Below are 26,521 nucleotides of genomic sequence, written 5' to 3' on the forward strand. Positions count from 1 at the left end.
GGGTGAGGAACAATCCGTTGGGCAATGACTTGAGAAGAGATAGATGAACATGATCCTAGCTGCTAGAGAGTGGGGCCAGGCATCACCGCTGTCACAACGAGATTAGGGAACAACACAAAGACGGCTCAGAACAACCAGGCCATTCCCACTAAGGGCATGGTCAGCCAGCTGCCCTTGGGAACCCTACCCTTCAGCAACCTATTCAACTCGTCCATGAGACGCATCTCCGAAAAACGATCATCAGCCTTGCCATCTTTGCAGGAACGATGGAGTGGGGGGCATCCCCACCCCAACACACACGCTCTCTCACCATCACTCCCAGTTTTTGTAGTGACTATAAACATATGGATATTGCCTTCAGGATCTCCAAGCAGAATGCAGAAGGTTTTTCTTTTCCCATGTAACTATGTGCATACGGGGCAGATGGTGCGATTCACATGACATCCATGCCACCATTTAAACCACCGTAAAGTGTCCAACGCAGTCGTTGTGAGAACGTTGGCAGTGTGGTCTAAGCACCACCTGCACCTGCTTTCAGAACATCTCAGCAGCCCCAGAGCACAGCCCGCATCCAGCACACTCCCATTCCCCACCTCCCCCTCCTGCTCACACTTGGCAATCGCTAATCTGCTTTCTCCAAGGACGTGCCTCTTCTGGACAGTGCACAGAAACGGACTCACGTACCATGTGGCCACGTGTGTCTGGCTTCCTTCCTTGCGTACAACGTTTTCAAGGTCCGTCCACACGGTAGCAGGTATGAGTCCTGAGTTCCTTCCCGTGGCTGGGGACTATTCCGCGACAATGGGCCGCCATGTTGCTCGGCCATCCGTCTGCGGATGGACGTCCGCAGTGCTCTGGTTGACAGGTGTCTTTTGGACCAGAGCTGCCATGAACATTCATGTGCAGGTTTGTTGAACATCTGTTTTCAGTTCTTTGGGGGTACAGTCCCAGGAGTGGGATGGCCACGTGGTACGGAGGGTCTGTTTACCTTGGTGAGGAACTGCCCGATGGCCTTGCACACCAGCTACAGCGTCCCACATTCTTCATTAAAACCCAGTGTTTTAAAATCCGATCTGAAAGCGGGACATGCACTGAGAGGCACAGGCACTAAACTAGGAAGGGATGGAACTTCCTACACAGGAGACCCTGTCTGCTTCCAGCGCTGGTGGAGGGAACGGGGACAAGAGGGGAACCCATGCAGCCACCAGACTGTAGCCCACAGCAGAGTCCTCCAAGCCTCCCTGGAGTCAGACCCCAAGCTCTGTTGAGGGGAAAGCGTGGATCTCCCCATAGAACATTGGAAGCCACCGGGAGCTGGACCTAATTTGAGCTTACCAAACCGCATGGGACCAACAGAGCCGCTCACACAAGGGGCCAGATGGACAAAGGCCCGTGATGTTGTCTGGGGGCGAATACTGAACTTATGTATCCACTTAGTCACTTAGACTCAATGTCTGCCATTAGGAAAAAACCTCTATTGCACACAGACATGTATACAAGTATATATAAGTACACAGATCTATGTTAGGTACACATACACAAGATGCACAAACATTAAATGATCAGACACTGCGATGCCAGAGTGGCTTTTTCGGTTAAGCACTGCCTTCAGCTCAGGTCATGATCCCAGGGTCTTGGGATCTAGTCCCACGTCTGCTTCTCCCTCTCCTTCTGCTCCTGCTCAAGTGTGTGTGCCCTCTCTCTCTCCCTCTCTCTCCCAAATAAATAAATAAAATCTTAAAAAATATATATATAAAATGATCAGACACCACATCTAAAACATCCGTAATAATGATAAGTATGTTAAAGGATTTTTAAAACAATCCAAGAGTGTCTACTCTCTTCCACTGGTGGTAACTTCTGCAGAAACGTCTGTAGACTTTGTCAAGCCTTTCATAAGATTAAGTGGAAGCCATTCAAAATTGCCTTCAGCTGAAAATCAGTTTTGATATAACTATAGAAGAAGATCCGATCTTTGGAATAAAAAGATGAAACAGACAGTCAGAGGGGGACAGGGAGACGGGCGTGCACGGAACCTGTCCTGCAGGCCTGCAATTAGGGTAGAGATCTCTGCTCTCAGACAAGCAATACCATGAAACCCTACATAGTCCCGGACACTTAATGATGGTAAGTGTCTCTGGTTAAGCGTTGTCTTCAGTAAGACTCAAGATACCGCATCTTCAACTGAGGCCGCATGTCCCTCAAGGATCTACGCTGTCTGCAGTCAGTCCCACCAGCGGTGTCCAAACTGAAGCTTCTTGAGTCCAAACTTCTTCAAAGTCAGACATGCCCTTGGCCCACATCTTCACAGGCTGAGTTTTCTCACACTGAAAGCTCATTATCACTTGCGGATAGAGAGCTGCAACCACAGAAAACTGAGAGTATCCAAGCTCGAACAGCAACACCATTATACTTGACAACAGAACCCAATTCTACTTCATGAGCAAATAATGCCACTTCCTTGTTTTCTCACGTGGTGCCTATCCAAATGCAGACACAGGACGCCCAGTGTAGTCACACAGCATGCTGACCGTACTAGGGACTGAAGTTTGGCACTGTCCTGGGCTGGCTGGGACCAAGGCAGGTCTTGGCTCCTGGGAGGTCGTGGCACTCTTCACTTGTGCTGGCGTCCACGGCAGACCAAAGAGTCCTGCTACCCAGGGATCTGGACGCCCCATGCTGTGGTCCCTATGGCTCTGCAGACTGGCAGAAGGGGGCTTGCAGGATACTGCTGGCTTATACAACAGGCATGGCCAATGGGAAGGTGTGTGACGATGGCCAGCTCGGGTCTGCTCTCCTAGTGATGGACACCAACGATCAGTGTGAACGTGCCAGGAGAACACGCATCCAACACAGGGGGGGACAGTGTGTGTCTGGGAAGAAAGGATGGTCTCAGATGGACCCTAGTAAGTCTAACAAGTATGATCGATGGCAGGAGGATGCTGGTGTCAAGAAGGTGTGAGCGCACCGCGAGTCGCGTGACAAAGATGCTAGCCGATGAAAGCGTGAGCGTGAGCTCCGTGACCGACCCACTGACTGGGTCCCTGAGGGCTAAACTTAGTGCTCCTTGAGCGTATGTTATAGAAGGAGATGTTTCTGAGACAAAGAGGAGATGTTCCAGCCAACCCTGCCCACGTCCGACCACAGCTGAAATAGCATTGGCCAGTTGGTATCACCGCTCTCGAAGAAGGAGAGACAGATGTCTCCAAGCTGCAGCTGGGGGAGGTGCGGGCAGATAAGACGCCCGAAGGCACAGACAGCGCTCCCTGTTCTGCACACGTGAGTGCTCAGAAATTGCTCACCTTTCACACAGTACACAGAAGGCACCCCTTCTGTGTTTAATTTACATTTGCTTGAGCAGCCGTGTGCAAGACGGAAAGGACTTAGCCGCTGTCTCAGAGCCAGGACCGTGTCCAAAACCAGGAACACCAACCTCAGGATCTGCCAAATCACGAATCGACCAGCCTGTCACCTGGCCTTTCCCCAGCCACGACCGGGGAGAGACTGAAAAAACCCATCTGCCGGGGCCATCGTGGGAGGGACGACCTGGTAGAGAGGCAGGAAATTTCAACACAGTGACGGCTGTCATCCTTCCCGGCCCGCAGATGCTGTCGGCCCGTGCGCAACTCAGCATCGAACATCGATCCAAGTGGGAAGAGAAACATGAAAGCTGACCCGTTGAGAGAGGAAACCCGAGCAGACGCACGCTCGCGCGGTTCTCTGCAAGGCGTACGTCTGTGAGGTTCCATGCTCGGCCCATTACACGGCGCGTGAGATCTCTCGGTGAAATAAAGTCAGTGCGAAGATGATAATTAAGAAATAATTTGGCAACATGATTTAATTACGGGTCATTTAAGTGTTTGGAAACAGCCATAAAAGCGATTTGCATCTCACTAATTAGCCCCATGTATAACCCCTTCTAAACCTTCCCCTGCTAAGCATCCCAGAAAGTCATTATAATCAATGGAAATCTCCAAGCAAGAACAGATTTCAAACACCGGTGTGGGACAGGACGTCTTAGGAGAGCACCCCAGATGCAGGTAGGTGCCATGGGCTGCAAGACGTGTTTATGGGCAAGGCTTCTCGCGTCGGGGATGCGGCCGCTGGCCGAGGAGACGGCACCGCCACTCACGTCCCCTCCTCTGTTGTTTCTTGTATCAGCGGGAGGTGAATGAGTACATTCCCGGTGGGAAAGTTCTCCTAGGAGATGGGGCCTCCCCAGCCAAGTCCCGACATCCCGTACCAATGCTTCCTCAAGCACAGTCCGGCTCGGCTGCAAGAGCTTGGCCAGCAGGTCCTGGGACAGGGATACATGCAAGCACCCCGGGAACACTTCCTGTGTTGGAACTCAACCGCAGTGAATAGAAGAAAAGGTCGTTAGGTTCACGAATAACGTTTGGTTTCACCCAAGCCCTGGGATCCTGGAAGACACGGACGGTTAAGAAATACACCCACTCGCACTGTTTTGGAACAAGGCTGACTGCAAAGCATCTCCTTTTCTTGCATACCTCAGAAGGATTTCTGGATGCCTCCAGACAACCCTGGACAAAGCCAGACACAGACCCTCCAAATCCCCCCTCTTTATCTCAAACGCTTCACAGAATGGCCTGTCCCCATTCATCAATCAGAAGAAAACACTGGCCAGACTTTGGTTCAGCTTCTGTCTTGTCCCCGGGGCTTTGCACATCGGCTCACTCTCAGCTGGAGCCTCACTCTCAGCTGGAGCCTCACTCTCAGCTGGAGCCGTCAGACAGCCCCTCCTGGGGACAGCCTGGCCCCAGGGGAAACCTGCCTCGGAGCCATTGTCCTATGGGCCACCCTGCTGACCCTGCTTCCCATGCCTACTTCCCCCTGGCTTTGTCTACTTCTCCTTACACAAGAAAAATCCTTCTTGCCTAAGCTTTGAAACTGTGCAGACCTCAGGACAAATATATTTTCCCCCTTGAAAGAACGCCTCTGGATAAAAGTCTCTCCTTCCCGGCTCTCCATGTGTGTGTCTATCTGTCACCACGGAGACCAGGTTGTCTTGGGGGGCGGGGGTGGGAGTCTTGCCCGGGCAGAGCTGGAACCCTTTCCAAAGAGCAGCATTTGCTCTATCAGGAGCTACCAAGGATGGCCTCTGGGGTCTACAGATGAGCTGCCGTTTTCCTGGGGGCACCAGGAGGAACCCAGAAGCACTCAGACATCCCAGCAGGAAAGAGAAGATTCATACAAAATAAGAAAATTATGGAAGAATTCACTAAAAGATTGACAGGGGTGTGGGTAGGACTAGGGAAGCCAAGGGGAACAGTGCTGGCCCCAAAGGCTGGTACCATCCTGATGCCCAAAGCGGAGAGAGTGGTCACCAGAGTCTACAAGGGCCCTTGATGGGGGCAGAGACCCCAGTCCAGAACACAGCCCTTCCTTTGCAGACTTTTACGGGAGGAAGAAGGGCTTGGATGAAAACCTCAACCCTAGTCCCCTCCCCTTCCTGATGCCGCATCTTTCCTTAGCCGCACACACCAGAGCCAGAGGAAAGACAGCCTGTTGATGGTGTCCCGATGGGGTTTCCTCCAGGGAGGAGAACGGAATGGGGGAGGGGGGCCCAGAGAGGACAACAGGGAGGAACCCTAGAAGGTCGCAATGCCGCTCATGTCTCCCACCCCATTACAAGGCAGCGTTCGTTCTCCGTCCGCTCCAGAAAGCCGTGAGCTCACCCACCCAGGAGTCCAAGAGGGGAAACCGTGACTGAACTCTGGTTCACCTGCCTCCACAAAACCCATTTTTCTGTACACCGCTACCACATGATGTATAAGCCGCCTTCCTTCCTTCCACGAGCCAGAAGGACCCACGAAAAACCATCAGAGAAGGACGGTACTGGCTCAGACTCCCTTTACAGCACACAGACATCAAGACCTTCTTTCTAGACAGGAGGTTTCGACGGCGAGCTTCTGGAGAGCATAAGGCCATGTGAGTTCGTGCAAGACTTGGGGGGCTGCGTCTGTGGGAAGGCGAAGAAAGGAAAGACGGAGATAAATCTGCCCGAGTTTCCAATGTTGCCCTGGGCATCCTCTGCAAGCCGTCAGAAACAACGTGACTTGAAAAACTTAACGTGTTCAGGTGGAAACGATGTCAATAGCATTTATAGTGTGCCAGCTGTATACCAGGTGCATCAAGGACGGTGGTACAGATGAAGAGGAGCTGAGAGTAGGGCCAGCACCATGCAGCAGCGTGGGACCCCCACAGGGGTGTTTCAGATGCCACCCCAGGTAAGTGCCGCGCTCGCCGTCCTCATGATGAACATCTCCTTTCCACTCTCAAAAATGCCCCGAGTGCAAATGAGTAATAGGGTGGGCCCACATCCAATCCTCACCATGGATGCCCGGTCATCACCCGCCTTCCTTAAAGCAGAAAGTCGAGGCTAGGGGATAGGCGGGGGTGACACCAGCAATCAGTACAGAAGCCACGACGGCAAGACAAGGTCGGTCCAGGTGTACGGTCTGCATTCAGCCACCGAAAATGACCCCTCCCAGCCCCCTGGTCTGCAGACAAGAACATGTGAGAAAGTCTTATTTGGAGGGGAAATGACCACGGGGAGTAGGTGGGGGCTCTGTACATTCTTGGTCACCCCCCTCTAAACACACCCACCTGTGATGGAAGACCTCTGCAGAAGGTGATCTGTTTGGCGGAAGGTCTGGCATGTGTCCCCTCCGCAGGGAATGCAAAGGAGAATTTGCGGTAAAGTGCAGAGAAAATCCCCAGGCTGCAGGAAATGACCCTCTGAAACTCCAAGGTAAGGCTACCTAATATATATATATATACACACACACCTGTGTAGGTGTGCGTGCATTTGCAGATGTGTATCTGTGCATGTGTATGTGTGTATATATGTGCACACGTGTATACGTATGTATGTGTACACACGTGTACATGCATGTATATATGTATGCGTGTGTGTATGTGTATGCACATGGCTATATGTGTATATACATTGGTATGGGCTCTTCATGGATGCAAAATGTTGAGAGGATGTTTTTGATAAAAATAAAATGACTCTTAAGAAACTCAACCCTTGGGTGCAAAATAATGATTTTGACTCTCACCATTTCCCCTGAAGGCGTTCGGCATGAGCCTTCCCCAAGTGGGCCCCTTTGGCATGTGTTTTTTTGTGAGCTGAAGACATTCAAAGCCCAAAAGATTCAGGAAGAGCCATGTACCTCCCCCTTCCCTGCCTGGGAGAATTTAGACAGAGAGGCTGGTCCAGGAAGACAGCTATCATTAGAGAGAAGCACAGAGTCTGGGCTGACTGGAGGAGGCTCGGGGAGCTTGGCCGGGCCCTATGTGTTCAGATCTCTCTCTGTGACCCTCACCAAACACCTGCTCTTCCTGCGAATTCTCTTCCTCTCCTGTGAAGCCCCAGACCCTGACCCCTTTCTCCTGAGCTCAGGATGGTACATAAGCTTCAACGGCCTATCTTGGAGCCCCGTACGTATGCATGAAATTAAATTTTTCTCTGTTTATCGGTCTTACGCCAATGTCATCAATAGAATGGCCAAAAGAACCTAGGAAGGGAAGAAGGGAAAATGTCTGTTTCTGTTCCTACACCCCCATGGGAAATGCACAAAAAACAAGTACCTGTTTGGAACTAAATTAAAAACTTAGTAAAATTTTTTAAAAAAGAAAAAAAGATAATTGTCTGCTAAACGATATGGAATATTCCAGAATTCCGTTCCCATCTCCGCGTGATCTTGTGGAACAGTATGTGAGCCCAGATCGTTGGGTCAGCTACCTTAATCAGCCAGCTGGTCCTTGCCAGTGTCTCCTCTGATGTATCCTAGATACAGGGGTCTCTGTCATGGGATGTCCCCTGAACTCAAAAGGACCAATACAAAACACACTTTATGGGGCATGCAAACTGGGGCTGAGTCTCACTCCCCACAGCAGACAGGAAAACCCGACCATGACCAACCCTGGCACTGCCTCAGCCCCCACCTTTGAAGTCAAGACCCAAACAGCATCCCGTGTCCTCCGTCAGTTCCGTGTTTCGGGGATGGGTTCCTATTCCCACACCTGACACAAAGGGACTGGACGCCAAGCAGTGACCGTCCCACACTCAGGTCTGTGTGCAGCTCTGTCAGTCCTCCCCCATGGGATCTTCTGTGATACAGGATTACAGATAAATCCTTTACACGGTAAGGTCCGAAAGAGCCCACGCAGTCCTCCAACAAATTTGCAGCAGACAGGCAGGGATGGGTTGGGAGAAGCAAACATCCCAGTGGGATTTAATAAAGTAAAGAAGGCGCCGGCCTGGGAGGTTGGCTGTGTACATGTTTCCTTTCCCACAGTCATAGAGGGAGGCGATTTTTACAAGGAAAAAAGAAACAATAGCAAAGCGGTGTGCTGATTACAAACCGCTTTAGGCTGTATTTCCAACAGTAAGGAGGTGTGTAGATACTTAAATCGCAAGCATTACATTTAATGCTGATTACAACTATATCATGCAAATTCATTAAAACACTGCACTTGTTAGCAAGAAACCCGTTTAGTGCCGTCCTGATCACTTGCAGCAAAAGGGCAGAGCTGTGGTTCACGTGTGGGTACGTAAGGACGCATTCTGGTGATCTCAGAGGGGTTACCTTCGCTGGAAGACTTACCTATTTAAAATAACTCACTCAGCGCAAGATGGCACAGAGTACAAAGGACACAGGACATTAAATCCTCCCCCCCATGAATAACAAACTCTCCGTGAGATAAAGTCTAGCTTGACACCTCATTCTCTTCCAAGTATTGATAACCCCATGCCCTTCTCCACCGAAACCTTCCAATAACTCAGCCATCCTGTGAGCTCCCCTTTACCACAGCCCACACGGCGTTTCCTTTGCTTGCGCGGTCCTGAAAGGTTCTGACGGGTCCCAGGATGGGCGGACAGAGACAGGAACGCACAGATGACTATTTGCTGCATGGATCTGCATGGGGGAGGCCCCAGAGGGAAGGGGAGGTAAAAGGACAGGGCGAGGGTTTGGATTCCATCCCAGCCTGCATTTTACACTTGGAGACATGCCACCCACCCATGTCAGGCTGGGAGGGGCTGCTCCAGCCCTAAAAGAAAAAAAGAAGGAAGGAAGCGGGGGACAGAGGGAAGGAGGGAGGGAGGGAGGGGAAGAGGAGGAAAGCACGCAAAGCAAGGAAACCAGCATTAATTGAGTCCACGAGCAGTCCAGCCTTCTCCCTGAACCCCACCAGCAGCTACCTCGGGGCCTACTGGGAATCTCAGCAAATGAGGGCAGCTCAGGACAGAAGATTACACTAAGGATATAAGAAAGAGACAGAGGGCTGTTTGCACGGAGCACTGCGTTCTATAGAGGGATGAGGTTCAAATGGTAGAGCCCAGAAAGACTGGGGAGTGTCAGGCAGGACCTCAAGATGGTCAGCAATATTCCCGCTACCCTGGTGTGCTTGTTCTGTCTAATCCCATCCCCCTGAGGGGAGGATAGGACCTCTGAATACAATGGAGGTCATTCCTGTAACGAAATGACTCATCTGTTGACTTTCAGTTCATTCAAAGGAGATGTGGCCTTGGGTGGGCCTGACCTAATCAGGGGATCGCTTGAAAGGTCCGGAACCTTCTGGGAAGCCAGAGGGCTCAGCTCGCCTGGAAGAAGCAGTCAAGAGCTCCGATATGAGCTGTCTATGGAGGCCGGCTCCCCCCAGGAATCACCGGTCACCTCTAGAAGGTGAAGGTGGCCCAGGACCTACAGGCAGCAAGGAGCTGAATCCTTCCACCAGCCCCTGAACATGGACAAGGATCCTGAGCCTCAGGGGAGAAGCGGGTATGGCTGACACCTGGATGCGGCTGCCTGAGCAGAGGCTCAGCGTATCCCAGGCACGGACTCGTGACCCCCAGAGACCGGGAGATAATACAACAGTGTTGTTTCCAGCTACTGGTTATCACCAGACAGAGCCGCAAATACCGTGAGTATCAATGTTAACGCACACGCGCTCCTATCCAAATTACGCAGATCTCGGACTAGGGATATTTGGGTGATAAATGCATAGACGTAACCCACTTATGAGAAAAAAAATCTGTGCCCTTCGTCTTTGCATCCAATTCTTTTTCTGCAGTCTGTCTCCAAATACGGACAGGCCATCGTGCAGCTCTGCTGGTGTACTCGTCCCCAGAAACCCACCGTACGTGGAAAATACCAGAAACTCAAAAACCCACTGCAGGCACGTATCGTACCGAGCCTCCCCGCGCAGCCGGCCTGCCGTCAGCATGTTCTGACCTTCCGTGAGCCCGTAGCTGGGCAGGATCATCTAACACGGCCTTTTTCTATAATACAGGGTTGCTGTGTCATCTCCCGAACACGGAAAGTGACAAACAGATGGCCATCTGGGGCCGGAATGGCTGTCAGTGTGCGGGTTCTCGGCCCCCCATGACGGTGGGACTGGCTGGGAGCTGCCTCTGCCAGGCATCGCCATGTAGCACAGGGCTGCCTGCCTTTCGTCTGGGAAAAGATCCAAAGTCGCACTCCCGAGGAGAGTTTCCACTGATGCTTTCGCAGCCTCGTAACATGAGAAGTGGAAAGCACCCAAGTCGAGCCATCACAAGTAGGGGACCATCTGCACGGAGCCACCATGCTACAAACACACCCTGCTGGGCTGAGCCCGGCCCTGGGCATGCGATCAAGGCCCAGGATACGCGTCCGCGTGGACCAGCCTCAGAGCAGGAGGAACAAAGGGAAGTAGGGCAGGCACGCGAACCAGCCCCCCAGAGATGGCCACGTCCTAACCCTCAGAACCGGTGACTATCTTATTTTAGAAAGCACAAGGGACTCTGCCGTGGTGTTTAAGTTAAAGACCCTGAGACGGGCAAAGAATCTGGGCTTATGCAGGTGGGCCCAAAGTCATCACAGAGGTCCTTCTAAAACCAGATGGGGAGACACTGGACGACGGTCATTCCATCGGCCGTGAAGACAAAGGGAGGGGTCAGGAGCCAAGCCGGGCCAGCGTCTCTCGATGCTGCACACAGCCCAGAAACGGATTCTGCCCTAGACACTCCCGGAGGGACTGGCCGTGTGGACAACCTGATGCCAGCCTGCTGACCCCCACTTCTGACCACCAAAGGGTTGGGTCATAATTAGCCTCCGCCGTCTGCCGTGTGACCAGCTTTGCCACTATTTCTGAGAGTGGCCCTAGAAAGTTAACACGGAAGACAGGGAAGAATCCACAGAAGCAGGGAGGGGAGGGAAGACGCGAGGAAAGAAAGAAAGTATGTGAGGGAGGACACGGCGGGTGACAGCGAGAATGTTCATCATTCCGGAATTTCTAGGTCTAGAAGTATAGGAAGTAGTCGAAAACAACAGTCCCTTACCCAAGACACCTCCCTGCTCTCCTGTTTTGTAACAATCTCTGAATCTCTGATTGTTTTCAAATACAATTTAAAAGGTGGAAACTATACAACGCAATACATAGTAGGTTGTCATTTCTACATAGGATCCCGAAGAAATTCGGGAAGGACACGCATACACACCCAATTACAGTGCTTCAGTGTGGGTGATGGGATGTTAACGTTAAGTCCTGAGCAATGCAGAAAAACCAATCATCTCTTAAAAATGTGTTTACTTTATGGGAGGGGACAGGTGTGATTTTTAATAAAATCTGTAAGCTCTCAAAATGGATTACAGGAAAAGGATATCAATTCACTTGCCAAACGTAAACGCATACATTATTTTCTCCGATAGCCACGGGGCCTGAGTGATCTGTCAAATAAGAAGTCAGGTCCCAAGACAATTTTTCAGCATAACTGGGGTTAGCACGTCCTTCCACTTAGGATATAGGATATTTTACCCGACACGGAGGCACCCATCCTTTTCTTTGACGCTTATGAGTATTTTGACTATGGAAAAAGCTTTAATTACTGAGAGCTGGGGCAAGATCTTTCTTTGAGAGAGGGAGAGAGCGTGGGGGTGTGGAAGGGGCAGAGGGAGAGGGAGAGAGACGGTCCAAAGCAGTCTCCATGCTCAGCACGGAGCCTGACGCAGGGCTGGCCGTGAGGCTCGATCTCACAACCCTGAGATCACGATCGTTTTATCGAAGTACGAGGACGAAACCTTTGAAGTGCCCATCGTGTAGGTCAGAAATGTGTATCAGCCGTGTCGTATGGTCCCAACAGGCACTGCACGTGAAAATGAGCGACACGTGAAGTTGGGAGCCAACGTCGGCTTCAACGGGTCACCTGTGTGGCTCTCAGGAAACTTCCCACCATCCTGAGGTCCAGTCGTTTACTGTCGAGGCCGCTACAGAAACTGCTATTCTATAGATGGGGCACCAGCAGCGGAGAGTTTTAAGGGTAAAAGGGCACATGCATCACCAACAATATCCCCTACACACCACTTAAAACTGCACTAAGGAAACGTTAGCATCTCCCAAGTCAGTCGGGCAAAGGCAGAGGGAAAGAAGACACAGGCAGGGTTTCTGGAGCATGGGAAGCAGACCCTGGAGGGTCTCTGAGTAAGGAATCAGGAGGGCTGGAAAGCTGAGGGCCCTGGGAGGCGCCTGTGATACCAGAATGGGGTGGGGCACCATGTCCCACAGAGCCAGGGACCTCCTCTGGCCAGTCCTGGTTCCAGGATACTGGGCTTTCCCAGACAACAGCTCTGGAGAGCTGCAGGTCCCGGATGCCCAGACCAGCTCTCAGACAAGCAAGAGCTACGTAAACGTCCCCGTTAGCACAGAGCTTCCCCCGGCTTTGCAGAATGCAGAACCTCCCTGTTCTCTACAAACACAGACAAAGGACCGGAAGACCATTGCAAGGAGTCTCCAACATGAGGGTCAGAGACAAAAGGAAGAAAGAAAAAAAATCTTAAAATCATCAACCAACCAATCCATCAGTCAATAAGTAGACCAGTAAAAGATGCCTTGGAAAAAAAGCCCATTTAGAGAACATAACACAAGTTTTGGAAATGCAGCACGGGACAGATGAAATAAATCAGCTGGGAAGAGGAAACTGAGGGTCTCTCAAAGGGAGACGGAACAAAACATCAAGGTGATTGATAACAGGGGAGAAGACAGGAAACCTGGATATCCGAAAGAGAGGTCCAACCAGCAGAGAAAAGAGAGAGAGAGCACGTGCGGGGATAGATTCCCAAAGCAGTCACACAAGACAGAGTGACAGATGTTAAAGGAAGTGAGGGTCCATGTTGAACAGACCAGCACGTGTCCAAATCCACAACTGAAAACAGACCCGGAGGGACAGCTGGTTATCATGGAGCCTTACGACACGGAGGGCAAAGGAAAGGTCGTACTTGCATGCAAACGGGAGATGCGGGACAGCCACAGAGAGACTCTCAGTGGCTTTGGTGTTTCAACAGCCACGCTGAATCGTGTCACATAACAACAGTCCCCAAATTCAAAGGGAAAATGATTTCCAAGCTGGAGTCGCACACCAGCAAACCACGGGGACCCAGGAACAGAGCCCGTGCACACACCCAGCACTGACCACTTGCCTCTGCTTCCAAAGAACCTGCCCCTTGGTGTGGGGACAGAGCACCCACGCCCCATTGCCTGCCTTTCTGGGTGTTACACACTCTTCATGGACATCCCCAAACACGAAGTGTAGAGAAATGTCACATTTGTCTTGGGGGAAACAGCAAAACATGCTTAATAAGAATTGCCATAATTCAGTCCCCGTTCCCTCTCTCTTTGACCGTGAACTCGGGAGGCTGGTGCGGAAGCAGCGATCACGCTTTAGTCTCAACGTTGATTACCCCGGACGGAAGCCATGTCCCAGAGCACATGGAATTCACCTGTCTTCACTGCGCTAGGCTGAAGAATCCCAAACTTGCTCAAGGCAAAGTTTTATGGGAACGTGACCCCAGATAGGGTCTTTCTGTTTTCTCTTCCCGCGAGGTCTGAGCACCCAACATGTCCAAGCCCAATCCTGTTATCTGTAACAAGAGGCCCCGGAAACCGCCCTAGAGAAGAACCCAGAGTGGAACACACCGTGGGCAGCCATAGAGTGGTTCAAAGGAAACAGGTCATTATTATACGCACGTGGCTAAGAAGAAAGCAGAAGGGAAGGGCGGGTGGGAGGGAAGACAGGAACCAGCAATGTCCTCCAATTAGAAACAAACAGAAACGTGAAAAATACCCAGTCCCATTAGGAATCGAAAATTAAAATGAACACACAAGGAAAATGCTGCTTGTGACCTACCGATGGGGTTAATACTACGTTGTGCTAACACTGTGTCTTGCAAAAGGGGGGCAGGTCATGGGGACGCTTGCTCATCGACTGTGCAAATCAAAGTCAGACTTTCGGGAGCACGACTGACAATCCAGTGTGTCAAGACTTTCACAGTCTTTGAACCAGCATTTAAGTTTCCAGGAATTCATCTCAGGAAAATGTGGAGGGATGCACACATGTCACTCACCATCACATGCTTACCAACAGTAGATATCCGCAAAGCTACAGACATTGCGGAAACATAAGTCAATACATCATAAAATATTACGCAGCCTGTAAATTCTTATTTTTTTAAAGATTTTTATTTATTTGACAGAGAGAGAGATCACACGTAGGCAGAGAGGCAGGCAGAGAGAGAGGAGGGAGCAGGCTCCCCGCTGAGCAGAGAGCCTGATGTGGGGCTCGATCCCAGGACTCTGAGATCATGACCTGAGACGAAGGCAGAGGCTTTAACCCACTGAGCCACCCAGGCACCCCAGCCCATAAATTCTTGAGTTTTGAAGAATATTTTTGTCATGAAGAAGAGATTTGTGGTGTAATTTTGGGGTCGAAAAGACAGAACCTGATATTAAGACGGCATTCACATTCGTACATGGATGTGTATGTTTGAGCTGGACATGTGTGCAGAGATACATGCATGTAACTGGAAAGAAGGAATACAGAACTTCATTTAAAACCAGTTTTGAGGGCGCCTGGGTGGCTCAGTGGGTTAAGCCGCTGCCTTCGGCTCAGGTCATGATCTCAGGGTCCTGGGATCGAGCCCCGCATCGGGCTCTCTGCTCAGCAGGGAGCCTGCTTCCCTCTCTCTCTCTCTCTGCCTGCTTCTCTGCCTACTTGTGATCTCTTGTCTGTCAAATAAATAAATAAAATCTTTAAAAAAAAAATAAAAATAAAACCAGTTTTGAGGGGTGCCTGGGTGGCTCAGTGGGTTAAAGCCTCTGCTTTAGGCTCAGGTCATGGTCCCGGGGTCCTGGGATCGAGCCCCGCGTCGGGCTCTCTGCTTGGCGGGGAGCCTGCTTCCACCTCTCTCTCTGCCTGCCTCTCTGCCTGCTTGTGATCTCTGTCTGCCAAATAAATAAATAAAATCTTCAAAAAAAAAAAAACCCAAACCACTTTTGAAGGCGTGGGTCAGCCAGAAGTTTTTTTTTTTTTTTTAACATGGTTTTCAAATAAATTCTTGGTTTTATTAAATACTCTACTTATTTTTATAGCTCGAAAAAGGCCTGCAGAGTACAACTGAATCATACTTCCTTTGCGCCAAAGGATACAATGTCACAATTAAATTTACAAAACTCCTCCGATATGATGATTTGCCCTCGTGGGAGTAAAAAGACAAGGAAACCGGGCTTCCCGTCGGCCTGAAGAGAACCTAATTGAGACGACTTCAGCGTGATGAGCTCGGATTTTTAAATCATGATATCCCGTCAAATGCTATGCAGCTGCTCCCGGTCATGTAATCATTAAAAAAAAAAAAAAAGAAAAAAGAAAGAAAGATTTTCTTTTCAGAGAAATCTTTTTAAGTGCTTATTCTCTTAGCACAAGCACATGGTAAATGCTTAATAGATACTCATCGCAAGAGAATTGAATTAACGCTGATTTCTCTTCTGCGGAGTTTTTCCCTCGTGGAAGAAAGCTGATTACAACAGCGCAACGTCCCAAGAAGCTACGGATCTCAAACCATCCGACTAAAGCCCTGACCCGGGATCTGTGCCGCCTTCCCCAGACATTAACACGCTTCCTTTGCCGCAATTCTTCCAGTATGTTTAGCTGGAAAAAAAGAAAACCGCCTCCAAAGCGTGTGAAGACAATAGGGAAAGAGCTCAAAGGCACAGACAGTGTTTCAGACTGGAGTGGGGGCACCGCGGATGTGAACGGGGGGCGTTACGAAGGCGACACTGGTGGTCATGACTGTGCGGATCCGTCCTTGCCCGCAGCACCACTAGCCCTGAGTCTGGGGATGGCTCCTGTTCATGTCTCAAAACTCTGTTCTCGTATTATATCATGGGTGGGTCCAGGCTCAGCAGCCCCAACAGCAGGATGGGAAGCATCTAAATCAGTGTGTCCCAAGATCAGGGTGACAAGCCTCCAAGGAGGCCCCCTCCAGCAGCGGGATCCCCCCCAAACACATGGAGAAGCCATGGAAGACCAGTAACTTGTGGGGAGACTGCCACCGAGAAGAATGCACTGAAGAGTGGCACGGACGGAGGGGACGGAAGGACATCATCCTGCAGCACAGGTGGAATGCAGGCCGGGTGCAAAGTGACATCATCACCGGTACGAGAAGGGGCTGACGCCTACCGTCTGCGGTTAGTGCGGTGACTTTCCTGCACCTTTGCTCTGCCCAGAAGCATCCCTGGATGTGTGTGTGTGTGTGTGTGTGTGTGTGTGAGAGAGAGAGAGAGAGAGAGAGAGAGGCGCTAAGGAAAACACAAAATCGGTTTGGGTTCTCACGCTGGGAACATTCTTAAAAGAGCATCCGTGCTACTGACGCTGAGCGTTTCACCCTCCAACAGGTGGTGAGGTGTGGACGGGTGCATGTGATGGGCTGGAAAGCCCGTCAGGACTTATGTGCTTGGAGCAGACCCATGGAAGCTCCCACCGCCAGACTCAGCGCTTGGGAAACGCACCAACCATGGCACTCCGCATGTACCTTCACTGCTGGAGACTCGTTCCCATCCCTCAATAAAAAACAAACCAGACTGACCCTCTCTCCTGTCTCTCCCCATCTTTTTTTTCCATCTTATCCCATCAAGTTCCACGTTGAACCCAACAACCATCCAAACAGAGGAAGAGAAAGAACGGAGCTCATTTCACTGCCTTTCTAGGCTATGGCCTGTCACCGGAAATGACAGTGTGAGGGTGTCCATCCCATCGACGAGGCAGGGAAAGCTGAAACATGCCTTCGTCCCCATCACATATACCACAAGACGATTCGAGATACAAGAGTCTAGAGTTCCAGGGCGCCTGGGTGGGCAGTGGGTTAAAGCCTCTGCCTTCAGCTCAGGTCATGATCTCAGGGTCCTGGGATCGAGCCCCACATCGGGCTCTCTGCTCAGCGGGGAGCCTGCTTCCTCCTCTCTCTCTGCCTGCCTCTCTGCCTACTTGTGATCTCTCTGTCAAATAAATAAATAAAATCTTAAAAAAAAAAAAAGTCTAGAGTTCCCATATGCAACCTCAACATTTCCTGCAAGTCTGACAAAGAGTTATCCCAAGGGAATGACCTCATACCTCCTGCACACTTTTCAACGCCATGGAAGAACACGGACCACAAAAAATGTCCCTTAAATACGATGGTCAGATGATTCACAAGAAAACAAGACCATGGGGATTAATTAATTAATTAGTTTTTGACATTCCTTATGAAGATGACCTAGAATAATCTTTCAAATAAACCAAAGACTAGTATTATGGGGGGGGAATAGAAGTTCACAAAGTTCGCTGGTATTTAAAACGTGAACTTAATCTGAGTAGAAAATCACAAGTGCTTGTAGCTATTGGTATGATGCTCACCATGATTAACTACGTTTAACACACTCCTCTGTGCAGTGCTCTGGTAACGTCTCCAATAGCTTCTGACACGGTGAGGCCATTTCCCACTTTTCGCAAAGAGACATGTTCTTCGGGGGTAAAGGCATTCTGGAGTCCATGTTTTTTTTTTTTTTTTTTTTTTGTCCCTCAGAAGAACGAGTCTCACGCTTATTTTTCAAAGCAAAGAACACCCATGAGTAATCAAGGAAACGACCTCTGAGCCACTATTGCAAATACACAGGCGCCGAGCACTTGATCAAACCCCACCCCGAGTGTGAGATCTTGAAATACACAAACGAGACAGATAACAGAAGTCACCTGGCTCCCCAACCATCAGTGGGTCAAGTGTGTGCCTTCAGCTCAGGTCAGGATCCCAGGGTCGTGGGACCGAGTCCCCACGTTGAGCTCCCTGCTCAGCGGGAAGCCTGCTTCTCCCTCTTCCTCTAACCCATCTCCCCAGCTCGTGCCCTCTCTGTCACTCAAATAAATAAGTAAAAATGTTTTAAAAAATTTAAAACAATGTAGAGTTCAAAGACAGAATGCACCTCTTAAGTTACAGAAGAAGGATACTAGGAAAACATGATATTTGAAGGTAAATTTCTATCCTGTAGTCAAATTCAGAGTTGATTTTAATAAAATAGAGACAGAAGGTCGCACAGGGGCAGAGCCCAGATTTAATAAAGAGAAGGAAAATGTCTCCACAGTACAGATGCAACATCATTATGCTAACCACTCCTCATCAAGTGATTATTGTTTTAAAATCAGAAGGTTGCACCCACGTTATAAAACCAATCTGACCACAGGCATCTCACGAGTGTCTTCCGACGTTTTCTCCGGAGAGACGACAACGAACGTGAAGGTGTGGTACGGATTTCTTCCTGACCCCAAACCGTCTCATATTTCATACCTGGAACCACAGGCTAGTTGACGGTCTTTGTACAGAACTCACTCTTAGAATGAGACGCTTAAAGGAAGCTTTTGAAAGGGAAAAAGAATCCTAATCCACACAGCACCCCACACGGGGTGTAGACAGAGGGGCTGCCTTTTTTCTCCAGTGTCATCAGCTACAGGACGAAATCCCGTATGGTGGACCTTGGCAGGAAATTCAGGGACCCGACATTAAAGTGTTGCTTCTATGCACAAAGAACCAAGAAGAACACATGCTTCCCCGGGGACCAAGATGCATTGGCTCCTGGGACGAACCCCCATGGGTTAAGGAGAGATCACCGCTAACAAGTGTGTGCCTCCGTCCTATTGGGCAAAGGCACAGCTCGAGGCACCCCACAGTTAAAGACCATTCTCTACACTGGGGTACGTGACACGCCAAATTCTATCAGAAACCTTATTTTTTGCAAACCCTTTTTTGCAAGTAACCTTATTTGACTAAAAATCGAAGGAACAAAATTTACCATTACTATGACCATTGGAAGCATCCTTTCCCATTCATGCATTCAACGCTTCCAGACTCCACAGCTACGAGGTTCTCTGCGTTGCTGGAACACTGCAGGGAACACTGTGTTTCCTGCTCCCAGAGCGTGCAACGGGTCTGCAGACAGAGGTGACTCCAAGCATCAGGACGGGACCCACGATCCCCTCTGAGACGGGATTAACACCCCACAAGGGGCAGGAGTGTCGGCAAGGGGGGAGGGCGCCTCACCCAGCTGGATGCCTCAAGCCAGAAGAAGTTGGCTGGTGGGGGAGCCCTCGGGGGGCCCAGTGCCTGGCTGGTGGGAGAGCAATGTGTCTGCTAGGGACGGAGACAGCAAGGAGGCCAGAGCTGGTAGGAGACCCACAGTAGAGCTCCTCCCCGCCCGGGTTCCAGAATCCCATTTCCATTCTAGTGGGGAGTCACCAGAGAGCCCCAGCAGGGCCAGAGGGAGCACCATGCCTAGGTTGGAGGAAATGCGTCTGGCTTCCGGCGGATGACACGGTCCAGTAGGACACGAGTGTGTCGCACACGTGTCCCTGGAGGACAGGTCGGCCCAAGTCATGGTTGGCCGTGCCAGTATGGATGGAGATGCATGGATGGACAGACAAGGGACACCTGGAAAGCAATGCCGGTGCTGGCTGATCTTTGTGCATGAGAGATCTCTGCGTTCTGAACGCCCCGTCTTCCAGCGTAAGGCGTGTGTCCCTGCTCTTGCTGTCAGTCCCCGTGGCTGGACGGCCATGCTGCTCTCTGAACTGCAGCTAAGACCCAACTGGGACCACGGATAGACACACGTCTTGATGTCAGTCATCAAACCTCTGTCACCCCCGGTGGTCCTCAGTCACAAAACAGGGCAGGCAGGCAAACCAGGAGCTGCCCCTGAGCTCACTCGCAGCATCTTTTGCTCATAACAAAGTCCAACAGACACAAAACTCAGAGCTGCTGCGCTAGAGGAGGGCAGGATCAACTTTAACCCCTGTGCCCAGGTGTGAGGAGGCTTCCCAATGTGCTCCCTCACGTTTCCAACGGGAACAGTGTGCCAAGCGTGATCTATGGAGCCCAGCGTCCTCCACGTGTCTCCTCGAACAGATGTCAAGCTCGCAAACGAAGCATTTGACGCGAGTGTGTTTGCGGATGCCTTCTTAAACGCAATGCTTTATTCCTTAGGTATTGTGACACGCATTGACAGAAACAGACGACGAAACTGCTGCTCCAGATTCTGAAGCAAGATGATGCTGGTCAGAAATAAGGAAGGTGGCCTCTGATATTTCTGCTCTGAACCAAACACCCACAGGCCCAGGCCCCCAGAGCCCAGCCTGCCTCGGCAAACCACGCACAGGCGAACGCAGAATGGCCGGTCCAAGCCACACCGCCGTTCCTCCGCGGCCTGACTGTGCTCCCATGATGGTACCCTGCCTGGACCGAGCTCTGCCGTGCACCTTGTCAGGGAGAAGGCAGAAGGCATTGTGCACGTCTGTAAGTGGCCCAGGAATTACCAACGACTCGTCGCGCCTGCTCTGCTGGACAAGGACCCACGAAGCACTGGGTACCACACAGAGAGGCCACACGGAAGGGATGATGGCCTCCATGGTTTTCTGTGAACATCACCCAACAAAGACACGGGGTTCACCATCTTCAGAGTCCCAGGGAGGAGGTTTTGCCAAGCACAGCCCACAACCACACAGCAGGAGGACTCGTCCATCACAGATGGGACCAGGATACGCTGAGCGTTGTGGCAGACTCGGACATCCCCGAGGTAGATGGAGGAGGGCGCATGACACGTGCCTCTTGCACCCGGGTCCTGCACAAAATTCTGACCACCACCACCGATGGGACCCAAACAGCTCCTCAGACAGCAGAAGGACAGGGACGCTGCATACATATTTTCCCCAAGACTTATCTTTGCAAAACTTCCAAACTCACCAAATAATTAAAAAGAAAAACGAACTCACGTATCCTCCTTCACTTAGACTGACAGATGGCTCGCACTTTGCACTGCGTGGTCACTTGCTGTCTCTCCCCAGGTACACACACGCATATGCACACACGCACGTCCACGCATACCTTTTCTCTGCATCGGAAGAAAGGATGGAAAATGGACTCGTGTTTGTGCGTCATGACGTTTCATCAGAGATGTGTCTACAGAAACCATCACCGTCACCCTCTGAAGAGCTGGGCGTGGGTCTCCCACAATGAGGACGTTTCCTCCATAAGCACGAGGCTGTCACAGCAGCCTTGCACGCAAACGCCGAATAAGCACACTCAGCTTCGACATGGCCTCCACGTAACAGTGTCTCCTGGTGCCTGCCATCTCCATCTGGGACCCTTTCCACATTCAGGCAGCGCTGCTCTGTTCCTTCCTCTTTCCAAATCCAGAACAGTCCCTGACCTTCCTTTGCGTCCCATGACACTGACTATTTTGGAAGAATCCAGGTCAACTATCTGTGACAACGTGCTACATTTTGGGTCCGTCCGCTCCTTTCCTCGTGATCAGATCCCAGGGCAAGGTTCCCAGTAGGGACATTCCACAGGTCATTTCCTCTTCTTGCTGCCTCTGATCGGGATGCACGTGACACCACGGTGCCCTCCCATTGACGATCAGTCCGTCAACGGAACAATCTCTGTTGGATTGATTGATTTGTTACATTGATGGGTTGCTTTTGATTATTATTTAGATAGATATTTAGATGGATTGATTCATTTTCTCTCGCGCCGTATCTGATCATGAACCTTGCTTTCTCGGAGACACACAACACGCTGACCATAATTTCCCTGGTTGGCACGATCTTGACCCCCAAATGTGCGTATTGTCGTGGGTACTTGCTACCAGAAAAACATCCTTACTTAGGATTGACCGTCCCCTTGAAACACCTTTTCACTGTCACCAAAGGATTAAGAAATTACTCTCCTAGGGGCGCCTGGGTGGCTCAGTGGGTTAAGCCGCTGCCTTTGGCTCAGGTCATGATCTCAGGGTTCTGGGATTGAGTCCCACATCGGGCTCTCTGCTCAGCAAGAAGCCTGCTTCCCTCTCTCTCTCTCTCTCTGCCTTCCTCTCCGTCTACTTGTGATCTCTCTCTGTCAAATAAATAAATAAAATCTTTAAAAAAAAAAAAGAAATTACTCTCCTAGTATATATGTAAGTAGAGTATATCAAGGCAGATCTTGTCAAACAACATGATGTCTCATAGAAAGGAAATTTTGGGGGGAGTTCATAAGAAAACTTTAATTTCACGAAGCGGTTTTTGGGAGGAGAAGAAAGAAAGAAATATCAGAGATAAGATCCAAGTTTTTTTTTGATGATCGCAGGCCACTCAAGGGGAGGGGAAAAGTTTAAGATGCTGCATTCTGAACCCTGCATTTTAAACTGTGAAGTACGTTAACATACCCCTCGAGGATAGCTTTATGTTGGTGAGATAGAATGGATATGGTTATGAGGTATGTAGACCCACATACCGTAGTCTCCACCGAAAGACTCCCACTTCACATCAGAACATTAAGGAAGAATAATGAGTGTGTATTAGTTCATCATGAATTAATCATGAGCCTTTTCAGCTGCATACTTTTTTTTTTTTTTTTTTTTTGACAGAGAGATCACAAGCAGGCAGAGAGGCAGGCAGAGAGAGAGGAGGAAGCAGGCTCCCCGAGAGAGCAGAGAGCCCAATGCGGGGCTCGATTCCAGGACTCCGAGATCATGACCTGAGCCGAAGGCAGCGGCTTAACCCACTGAGCCACCCAGGCGCCCTCAGCTGCATACTTTTAATTAGCTACTGAGTCTGTCTATTTTTTCCCGAGCTCTTCTGGCTGGGTCTGGAGAATGTCACTGTCCCCTCTAGACTAAAATCACACATACGCGCGCACGCGCGCACACACACACACACACACACAAAGATTCAAAGTTTTTCGCTGCAAGAGGTCCGGTTGTTTTCTAGGGGAATAAAAATAAAAGTCGACTCAGCAGGTGCTTACGGCTGTGAAAGCTGTGTCAGGACGCAGAGCGAGCTCCTGCATGAACGATACGTTTAGAAAATAAATTATCCTTTAAAACCCCCGAAAAGTTTGTTTCTGAAGCAGAGAAAAGGAACCAATGAGCCTTTTAAGGAACAAATTACAGAAATCACAATAGAAAAATGAATCGGTTAAGCAGCTCAGCATTAAGAATGGACACAAGCCACGGCTTTAAGCCTCCGTGGCTGTTTCCTGGGGTAGGAGAAGCCTCTGCTGTGGGGTTTACACTTACTAGAGAAAAAAAAAAAAAATCCTGAAAGGTCTTTCTCTTTTTGTTCTCTTTAATTCTCATTCTAACGCGGATCCCTGAACGTAAAAGACCAGTATTCCGGGAAGAAAGAGAAGATTAAGTCAGCAAGTAGGGTTTCTGCAGCTCCCACGGCTGAGGGTCAGGGCTGGGAGGGTCTCTGTGGTGGGGCTGGGCCATGTGGCCTCCACCCACCAGCAGCAAAGCTCCTCCAAAATCATGAGCCCCCAAAATGCCTGCAGACATGCCAGAGTTGCATCCCTGAGGGCAAGGGCACCGCCATGGAGAACTGCCCACCTGCCACCAGCAAGGGTTAGGCAAGACTGGAGTCTGGAGACCCTGAAATCGCCCTGCCCGCCACCTGCCTGCAGTACCTATCACCGTGGGTGCCAGGAGCGTCCCGCTCATCAGTATCTCCTTCCCCCAACAATGTCACTCTTCACATTTCAGTCATCCTAGGAACCTGTCCTTTGTGCCCCCATTTTGCAAGAGGCGGTGTGGACACTGGGAACTTCATCCGCTTCCTGAGGACAGGAGCCAGCTGGGGGAGAGCTGGGATTCACGTCCCAGGCAACGTATCTCTGGCCCCACAACACGGCTCCATCTTTGGGAACCTCCCCTACCAGTGGAACCCATATGTTCTCAGAAGGCATCTCCGTGCTCCTTCCTCTGAGCCTGTTGGCACCGGGGCAGTGACATGCTCTGAATGCCTGGCAGTGCCCCCCTTAACATCTTAATGACAGAAGGAGCCGCCCTGTCCCTCATCACTCACCTCCCACAGGGGGCGGGAGGTGCCCTTCCTACAGGATGCTCCCCCTTGGCAAACGAGACCTTTTGGGGGTCAGGTGAACCCCCAAACATCTTGTCCCTGTAATGTCCGATCTTGCACAACACCATGTGACTATGTGAATGCGCCCCAAGTACTCAGACAGCGGTCACAGGGAGGTGCACACCGTGTCATTAATGAGACATGGAGAAGGGGATATGCAGGTCCCTCCTATACGCCACAGCAAGCCTTAATACATATTTTCTGAGTACAACTGGGCTTGCAAACACTGGCTTGTAGGACTGTCCCCTCTGTGTTTCTAGAGCCCAGGAAGAATGTTTCTCCCATGTTCAAATGGTTGAGAAAGGACTGTTTTGTGGTGCGTGAAGAGTATATGAGATGGGGAGTCCAGGGTCCCCAAAGAAAGTGTGCGAGAACACAGCCACATCCGTCAGCCCCCGTATCATCTGTGGTGGCGTCCGTGTGACACGGTCAGAGCTCCGTAGCTGCCCAAGAGACCGTGGGGCTGCAAAACTGGACATACTGACTGTCAGACCCTGTCCCTGCTAAGTCTTTCAACCTCCCCTACAGAGTCCTACACACGAAGACGGCTTTGAATCTTTTCATGAATATAGACAGGGACGCCTGGGGGGCTCGGGCGGTGAAGTGTCTGCCTCCGGCTCAGGTCAGGATCCCAGGTCCTACGTTATGATCCCAGCACCCTCGGACGGAGCGCCACTTCGGGCTCCTTGCGCGGCAGGAAGCCCGCTTCTCTGTCTGCCGTTCCCCCCGCCACACGCTCTCTCACTTTCTCTGTCTCTGACAAATAAAATCTTTAAAAAAAAAAAAAAAGAATACACAGATATTTTGAGTTGTTGACATTTACACAAAGCTAGCATATGTCTTGAAACAATTAGCCTACAGATTTACCGTTCCCGCGTTCAGATACAAAGTATCCTCCCCCTTGTTAAGTCACATTCACACGCGAATACCACACTGGGGCAAAATGACTCTTCTGTAGGTTTTCCTCAGTATGGGGCTTGCTTTATGGACGTTAAGCTTCCAGCAACAATTTCTTAGGTTCAGTCAGTGTCCCGGGAATGTTATTTCCCACCTCCCCCACCCCCCCAGAGATGGCATTTGGAACTGTCATCAATCTTCCTGCGTGGCATTTCATGTTGGACTCTGCGGGAAATGGGATGCCACGCGGTCAACACTGATCCTTGACCCCCCACTGCCCAGGCGACAGAACCAGCAGGCACGGTCGTCTCTTCCGACCGCTCACCATGACGTTACCGGGCGAGACGAACATCACACGGACGTGGCTTGGAACAACGGCATGACTCCCCCTCGGGAGGCAGCTGAGATCCAAGCCACCATTCTCCTTTCTCTTGTCTCCCCCCTTTATTTACAGAAAATAGATTTCAAGGCATCAGCATGGAAACGCTTTGACCCCTATCGGATGCTTTGTGCTCACGACCCCAGGTGACTGTGGAAGACAAAGAAACAGGGCGAAGGATGAAGTCACGATGCCTACCTCCGCGGTACGACTGGAAGAACCCTACCTGCGGAAGGGAATCAGCATGGGGAAACCTAAAGGCCCATGCTCAGAGGACGTTTTTCAAAACAGTAGAGGCGTTGTTCTCACCCCTGCTGATTCCTCCCAACAGGGCTCATCAGGCAATGTCTAGAGACATTTTTAGTTCTCATGGCTGCACGCGTACTGGCTTCTAGTGGACAGAGACGAAAGATGGTCTAAAATATCTTATACAGCCCAAGACAGCCCCCCAGCACAGAGAACCATCCACCCAGTCTGCACGGGACAGCCCCCCAGCACAGAGAACCACCCGCCTGTCCTGCAGAAGGCAGCCCTCCAGCACAGACAACCATCCACCCGGCCCATGCAAGATAGCCCCCCAGCACAGAGAACCATATATGCCCAGCCTGGGCAAGACAGCCCCCCAGCACAGAGAACCATCCACCTGGCCTGGAGGAGACAGCCCCCAGCACAGAGAACCATCCACCCAGTCTTCCCGAGACAGCCCCCCAGCACAGAGAACCATTGCCCGGCCTGCACAACACAGCCCCCAGCACAGACAACCCTCCATCTGGCCCATGCAAGAGAGCCCCCCAGCACAGACAACCATCCACCCAGTCCGCATGAGACAGCCCCCCAGCACAGACAGCCATCCGCCCGGCCTTCCACCAGAAAGGAGTTGGTGTCCAATGTCATCAGCACCACGGCGTAGAAGCTATGCCCTAGAGTACAGGTCCAGGAACCCCTAAGGTGGGTGTGACCACAGAGGTAGGGAAAGAAACAGTAAG

General features: G+C 50.8%; 1 protein-coding gene across 3 annotated transcripts in view; it reads right to left on the reverse strand.

The window, feature by feature from the left end:
• The window catches only part of STS (steroid sulfatase), a 152,160-nt gene that overhangs the window by 89,760 nt on the left and 35,879 nt on the right, over nt 1-26,521 (reverse strand). The window contains exon 2 of one of the 3 annotated variants that reach the window (XM_047715079.1): nt 21,131-21,249. The exons of the other annotated variants lie outside the window; for them this stretch is intronic. The gene's annotated coding sequence lies outside the window, so the exon portion shown is untranslated. The remainder of the gene's footprint in view (nt 1-21,130; nt 21,250-26,521) is intronic. 3 annotated transcript variants of the gene reach the window in all.

Source organism: Lutra lutra, chromosome X (genome assembly GCF_902655055.1).
Source record: "Lutra lutra chromosome X, mLutLut1.2, whole genome shotgun sequence".
Lineage (NCBI taxonomy): Eukaryota > Metazoa > Chordata > Mammalia > Carnivora > Mustelidae > Lutra > Lutra lutra.